The following is a 7,567-nucleotide window of genomic DNA, read 5'->3' on the forward strand; positions in this document are numbered from 1 at the left end:
GTCCTGTCTGGCAAGAAACCACGATAACAGAAGCAGCAGAGGGGCTACTGAAGGTGTCAGAAGCGACCTCGGGGAAGATAAAAAGAGCTGCTCAGCTTGCTTGAATTTGCGTGCCGTTGGTGGAGCAGGAGACTCCCTGGCCGCCCAGCGCTGTTTTGCTTGTTGTCGCTTGCTTTAATAAACTAATTTGGCTCAATTGGCTCTGGCCCTGACCAGTTATTATCGCCAACATATATAACAAATTTGGTGCCGTGACTCGGATAGAGGCAATCTGGTGGGAAGCCCCATACGGGGAGGCGCCCCGCTGAAATTCAGCGGCCCTGACTGGGTGCTATCGCACCACATCCTCTACCGACGAACCCTAAATTCGACAACAAGCAAAAGAAAGCCGGCAAACCCTGTAATCTTTGTGCACGAAGCCCCGGACGAAGACGCAGGAGTGCGTGAGTATAGGCCGGTGATCCGTTCGGTTGGGGTTGGGTATCCCAGAGTGTGCTGTGTGAGACGTCCAATTGCGGGCAAAGCGAGTGCGGACCCCTTAGTAGTGCAGTTCCCATACCCCGCGAGGGGCTGGGTCACAAACGGGGGGGCAGCGAGTGTGTGTGTGAGAGAAGGCACTCCGGAAGATGGGACACAGGAAAAGCAAGCCCTCTGTTCCCATGGGCGGGGGACCCCAAGTTAAGCTCCCCCACATACCGCCAGATAGTCCATTAGGTTTAATGATTAAAACCTGGGATGCTTTCCCCTCTAGGAAAGGGAAAGATAAGGCAAAAATGATATATTATTGCATGGAAAAATGGGGTGGCACGCAGATCAGGGGAGACCATCTCTATTGGCCAGTTTTTGGATCTTTTGAGGATTGGATTTGTCAAGCTCTGAATATATATGTGAATTCTAAGGAACCCTTTAGTCTGGAGGAAAGCTAGTATGCTTCCTTATGGATAGGGTCTGAAACTAGGGTCCTTTTGTTCCCGTTAAAAGAAAAAAAAGGGGGGGGGGAAAGAAGAAGAAGAATAGAAGTGAGGATGAGATCCTTACCTCTCCCCCTCCGTACATACCTCCACCACCACCCCCAGCCCTTACCACCTCCCTCACTCCCCTCCCGCTGCTATCTAGACCCTTGTGAAAGTGTTAAAGTATTGGGGTGAGTTTGTACAAACCCCCGTACCCCCTCGAAGGTGCGGCTGAGTCACGCTGGATGCATGGCAGGGTGTTTGCAATTTGCCTGCGAAGGCTGATATGTAATAACACAGACTTAAAGCAACAAGGAGCAGATTTGCATTCAGGGTAAGAAAGAGTTAAAACAGAAGTGCTGCTGCAGAGGCAGGCTTGTGTAACCTGCAAAGCAGGAACAGCATCTCCTGCCCCGAACCCTTCTGATGGTGGGGAGGAGGGGGTTGCTGTTGCTGACAATTGAGCAGAAGGACCTGACAATGTCACCCCAATTGCTGCAGCATTTGCAGCACAACAGGACCGGTAACGGCCCCTCTAGGGCAGGCAGCGGGTCTGAGGAGAGTAAAGGTGAATCTCTGATGGGGAAATTTAGATGTTTGAAACTTGGTTGTGAATAGGGTGAATACAAAACCAACTTATTTGATGTTAAACTTCAGTGAAAAGAATTTGTTACAGTTGTGGGAGCTGCTGGCCACCAGGAATACATCCTGAAACCTTTAAAGTACAAACTAAGAAAACAAATAAGAATGCCAAATTCACCAATATCTTTAAGTGGAAAAGAGGACCTCCCTGAAGTAAAAGAAATCTGTAATCAGGTATATCTGGAAATAAATTCCAGGTAAAGAAAAAATGCTTTACCTGTTACAGTAAAAATTATAAGGGGAAGGCCTGCCTAGTTCAGGTAAAACAATATCCCTTGGTCAGCAAGGCTATAGGGAATATTGGCAGAAAAACTGAAATAAAATACACTCTGTAGTAGTTCTACTAATGTAAATCTGTGTGTTTTACCATGGCGGTGACTTGTTATGGGATGTGCAGATGAAACTGCAGCAGAGGAGGTAGGAAAGGAGGAATTATCCTTATTACCAGATGGTAAAATCCAAACTGTAATACAGATCAGGAGCCAAACTATTCTAATGATTCTCGATTACCTGCTAGCCGAAGAAGGAAGTGTTTCTGGTAAATTAAATGTTTCCAATTGTTGTTTGAAAATTGATGACAATGGTGAGGTAGTTAAACAAATCACATCAGAGATAGGGAGGTTAGCCCATGTTCCTGTCAGAACTTGGAAAGACTGGAATATTGACTTGTTTTCCTGGCTTCTTGGGAGCCCCTGGGTAAAACGAATCCTATTTTATTTGTTATGTGGATTAGCCACCTTATTGTTTTTGCCATGTGCTGTTCCATGTTTTATAAGATTAATTCAACATGTTATAACTAACATGCAATTTGCTACTATGATTTCACCCAATGGTGTTAAACAAATTTGAGTAGTATGCCGAAATGTACAGTCGACAATACAGTTTATATAGTTAACACAATAACAATTTAATAGCAAACAGGAATCTGGGAACAATTGACTATTAACAATTCATATAACAATGTAGGCTGATTAAGAATACAAGTAGAATAGCAAAGAAAACAACCGTCAGGAACGCACAGACGAGGATGTGGTGACGTCTTTTATACTTTTCCACCTCCGCCATAAGTTCGTGACGTGTGACAGTAGAAAAACGCACCCTCTGCCTAAACAACGAGAAAAAAAAAAAAAAAGGTTTTGATTCCCCTTTATAATGAACCATACAGGTTAGACGTTTAAAAAACACTCACCTTGCGGGATGTTCAGAGGGGGAAATGCGCACTCCAGACCCTTCCTGCCTGGCAGGTGACGTGGCGGTCTGATGGTGAGAAAACATTGCATTGAAAGCAAGGACCTGTCATTTGGCCATAGTGCCATAAATGTTACCATTAACAAACTTACCAGAGTGGTAAGATCAGGAAATGGGTCCAGGACTTCATCTGGACACTCAGCAGCCATCTTTTATCGTGTATGCCTTTGAACATGCGCATGCACAATTTTAAACCCCACAGAATGTATTGGAAAAACCTGGAAAGACCATGCATGCGAAATCCCTATAGTCTGGCCATGATAGTGACGCATATATATATATAAAAAAATAATAGAATGTTTAAAGAAACTATAGTATTTATAGTTCATTTATTACTTAAGTGGAATGTATAGTTATAAGTGTTGTTTTTAGGTTTTGTTTTTGTAGGTTATTATTATATGTATTACTCAACCCTTTTGATTTATTTTGAAAACCGTGTGTTAGATGCAAAGTAAATTCAATGAATCATTTGACAACCAGTAAACAACAAATAACAATTTATTAACAAGCATGAACTAGAAGTTGAATAACAGAATAACAGTCCAGCAAAGTCTCATGTGACGTGGAAAACGGGCTTCTTCACTCGTGAGTCCAGCACAGTCCTGAATAATGTCGGGGTGGTAACTCCATCTGTTCCCTCCACGATAGTCTGTGTCTGGTCCTTGGTATTTTTCTTCACGAGGTAACGAAGATGAACAGAAACAAATAACAAGTCACATGGTAACTGCTGGAGATCAACCATTTTCTTTTGTTTATATAACAGTCTCTCGCACTCTGCTTTGGTATCCCATGGGTTCCACTATTCGGGGCAGATTGCGAGGAAGAGATCGCACTCTTCTGTACCGGCGTGACCAAAAACACTCACAAAAGCACATACTGATGGTTACTGTAGTCACGATGAGACAAAGGCTGAACAGCAAAACTGTACAAAGTGTGTCGTTTCCTGCTCCCATCTTTTCCAAAATGATAAGGATTGTTTGTGGCAAGACAAACAAATTGGTCTGTGACCCTCCTGGTCAAGATTCAGGCTAACGCCCTGACCAAAACTGCACAATGAAAATGCATGCGCAGCCTAACCTTAAAGGGGCATGAAAATTTACCCTCTTAAATGCCCACCTCTTGGCTCTTGATTCTTAACCTCCACAAACAAACCTTATATATGCTAAGAAATATTTTGTTTTGTTATGTAATCCTGTTATGATAATGTTTTGAAATTAGCTTATGATATGTTTGAGTTTTGAATTGTTAGCTAACGTTTGTTAGGAATTTATAGTTATTGTTAGTCATTTTTAGTTATTGTCTGTTATTGTTTATTGATAATAGTAAATGTTTTTAATGCTTAGATAAAGATTGTTAACCTCGTTTGTATAGTTGGTAGAATCTTTTCTCTATCTATGCCACCCACGGAGCAGCAATGTTGAGCCACGGGGCGGTGTGAAGGACGTTATTGGGACTGTGCTATCTGCCTCAACATTGCTGGCTGACCGCAAAACAACACAGAGACGGAGATAGCCGAATCACCCAGAATAGGAGATCTCTGGGGAATACCCTGCTTAAAACACCCTACTTCCAGACATTTATGTTAGGTTGTTTGCCGATGTCTAAATTGTAATAGAGATTGGTCCTGTGTTTCATTTAAGAGACAACCTTACTGTATGAAATGTCACAGTGATTCGATATGTACCAGGGGACCAGAGGATCAAGTGGAAATTCGTAAATTATTTTGTGGATGGGAACTGTCAGTACCTGAACTTTGGGAAGTACATGAAACAGACTGGTATAGAGTTTTAGGACAGTGTACTATAAGATTCGCCTAGAAATGGACACAACAACCAAACAGGTGGAAATATATTTAAGAGATAACTAACTCTTTAGACCTTGGAAATTATTGACAGGATAACAGCAAAATTCCCCTGAAGACTACCTGCTGCTGCCGAGAAGATATTGATATCCTGTTGCTCTCTGCAAAAGAGTAGACGAGGAAGGCAGAGAGGTACTGAACAGTGGGGAAATGAAAGCTAGTATCCTATTAATGGTATTGATTACCATGACTTTAAAAAAAAAAAAAAAAAAGAACATCAACCCTTCAATTGGACCTTAGGTTGATGGGAAGATTCAATAGAAGTTCGGTATAACGTGACAGCCAGATCCCCAAAATTCCAAGTTAAATTGGAAGATTTAGTCTTTTATGAACTAGACCCACCCGGTCGGTGAGAAAGAACAATAAAACCTTTTTATCTCTGCCTCAGTTCGAATCCAGGAAAAAGCTATTGCAATTTCCCTAATCACTATTACTGTGCATATTTGAGATGTGAAACCATAGCTTCAAACTGGGATGTAGCCATTAAAAATAGATTCTTAAATATAACATGGGGACCCAGAGGATGCAATCCGCCAGCTCCTAGCTGGGATAGACACGTAGAGGACCCCCATCTTGGCAACTGTAAGCTTGTTATGTACTAGAAATCCTGCAGCCTAATGACCACGGATGGCTATTAGGACGAACCTGGGGAATAAGATATTGGGAACCTGAAACTGATAGAGGGGTCTTAATATTTATTCAGAAACATGAACTAAAAACACCACAAGCAGTGGGACCCAACAGAGTTATTAAAGAACAAAAAGCTAAAAAGAAAAAGCTAAACGTAAAGAATTTTACAACTACAGTCACCCTGGCTGACTAATTTCTACTTTGGCGGGACCCCTCATAATGTTGTTATTGGTTCTGACTTTCGGACCCTGTATCATTAATAAATTTGTAACTTTTGTGAAAAACAGGTTGGAAAAAGTGCAGCTAATGGTGATGAAGCAATTGGAACTAGAGATGAAAATCATACCAAATGAAAATCCTGAATTAAACGCAGCTTGTGAGGTATTGTCTAGGTTTGATCAGCAAATTATTTATAAATAAAAGAAGGGGGGAATTGTAATAAGTAACTAAGGGTAATTTGCTGATCAACCAAGTTAAGCAAGAGGAAGGAACCCATTGTGGTGGTCTTAAGAACTTCCTATTTAACAAGAAGAGACATGTCCACAATGTGATCTTGCTACACCAAACATGGGAACGTCCTGTCTGGCAAGAAACCACGATAACAGAAGCAGCAGAGGGGCTACTGAAGGTGTCAGAAGCGACCTCGGGGAAGATAAAAAGAGCTGCTCAGCTTGCTTGAATTTGCGTGCCGTTGGTGGAGCAGGAGACTCCCTGGCCGCCCAGCGCTGTTTTGCTTGTTGTCGCTTGCTTTAATAAACTAATTTGGCTCAATTGGCTCTGGCCCTGACCAGTTATCGCCAACACATATAACATAGGGTACAGGTGTCGCTGGTTTCCCCCCGCGTTTTTGGCATAGTTTGTCTTCTGCAGGTGCACGTCAGTTACACAGAAAAATTCGATCCTAAATGGCAAATGTTTCCAAGGGCATGAGAAGCTCAGCTTCCTAATTTAATAATTAATAATTGCACATATTATATCCAAATCACTGAAACGATTGGTCATGTATCAGGCATTCGTGGGCATCCCAGCAGCTGCTGTTCCATTGTGCCTTACACTCCCTAACTTTTCATTACCAGGAATTGGGAGATGGGTGTGGGAAATTCATAGCAACTGTTGCTCCCATGGTAAATCTACCATAGTTGTAATGTTAGTTTAAGATACTATTTGACTTACAGTTTTAGCCATCAAAAATAAAAGCCTATCCAAAGTGTGCTGAAACTATAGCTAGCTAGACCACAGCTCCTGAAGACATTTTACACAGGCAACATACAAAATCTATATAAATTTTAAAAAACACCAGGAGTTATCCCAGGTATTTAAAAGTGCTATAAATATAGACAGTATTTAGATTACAGCTTCAACAGAGTCCCCAGCAACATTAATTCCCAGAGTTGGCATCCCATTTACCATATAATTACAGATTAAGTGCACAATAACGAGTCTTTCAAGTGAGACTATGCAAATGAGCCCGCTGAAAGTTTAAACAAATTCTTTAGGAACCATTTCAAATTAGACACCAAGCCCAACCTTCTCTCATTCAAATCTCTATTTTTACGTTTGAACAGCAACATTAGTAAATACTGCAACAACATGCAGCTAAAATGAAAGAACAATTGGTGAGACAGCGACATTATGTTTGTCCCTTTCAAGAGTCCAGTGGTCTGAACAGTGTGTATATATTTTTTTTCAGCATAACAAGGTTTTATTACTGCTTTTCCCTATTCTTACTACTGTTGTTTGTTATGTTTGTGTGTTTCTACTTTTCCAAGAGCTAGATTGAAAGGCCTTCAGGCTTCTTCTCATTAAGTGCTCAGGTAGTGACTTGAACAGTGGATTTTAAGGTGCTTTGAATCAGTACTTCTGGACATCATTGCAATATAAATATCAAATAATAATTTCTGAAAGTAATAACTGCCTAAAAGACATAACAAGACAATAAGTAATCTTTTCTCTAACAAGTGTATATTGAAGTTTGGTTGTTTATTTTGGATACTCCAGAATTTAAATTTACCCATGGTCCTTTCAAAATGTCTTACTGTAACATTTTCTGAATTGATCTGACTCATAACTGGATTAAACCACATTTATGCTGGTGAAATCAACAAATAAATGGTATAATTCTGTGGCAATTAAGGCCCAGAAGTATATTGTTATGACTTCCATAGGGTGATGAATAAAAGGTGATGAGGTTAAGAACATTGCATGTAAAAAATAAGAAAAGTTAAAATCATGG

General features: G+C 40.9%; 1 long non-coding RNA gene across 1 annotated transcript; it reads left to right on the forward strand.

Moving 5' to 3' along the window:
* Positions 1–331: 331 nt before the first annotated feature.
* Positions 332–6,105, forward strand: LOC121080352. The gene is made up of 2 exons (XR_005825331.1): positions 332–443; positions 3,607–6,105. It is a non-coding gene; the product is annotated as an uncharacterized LOC121080352 (long non-coding RNA).
* Positions 6,106–7,567: the final 1,462 nt, after the last annotated feature.

Source organism: Falco naumanni, chromosome W (assembly GCF_017639655.2).
Source record: "Falco naumanni isolate bFalNau1 chromosome W, bFalNau1.pat, whole genome shotgun sequence".
NCBI classification, from domain to species: Eukaryota; Metazoa; Chordata; class Aves; order Falconiformes; family Falconidae; genus Falco; species Falco naumanni.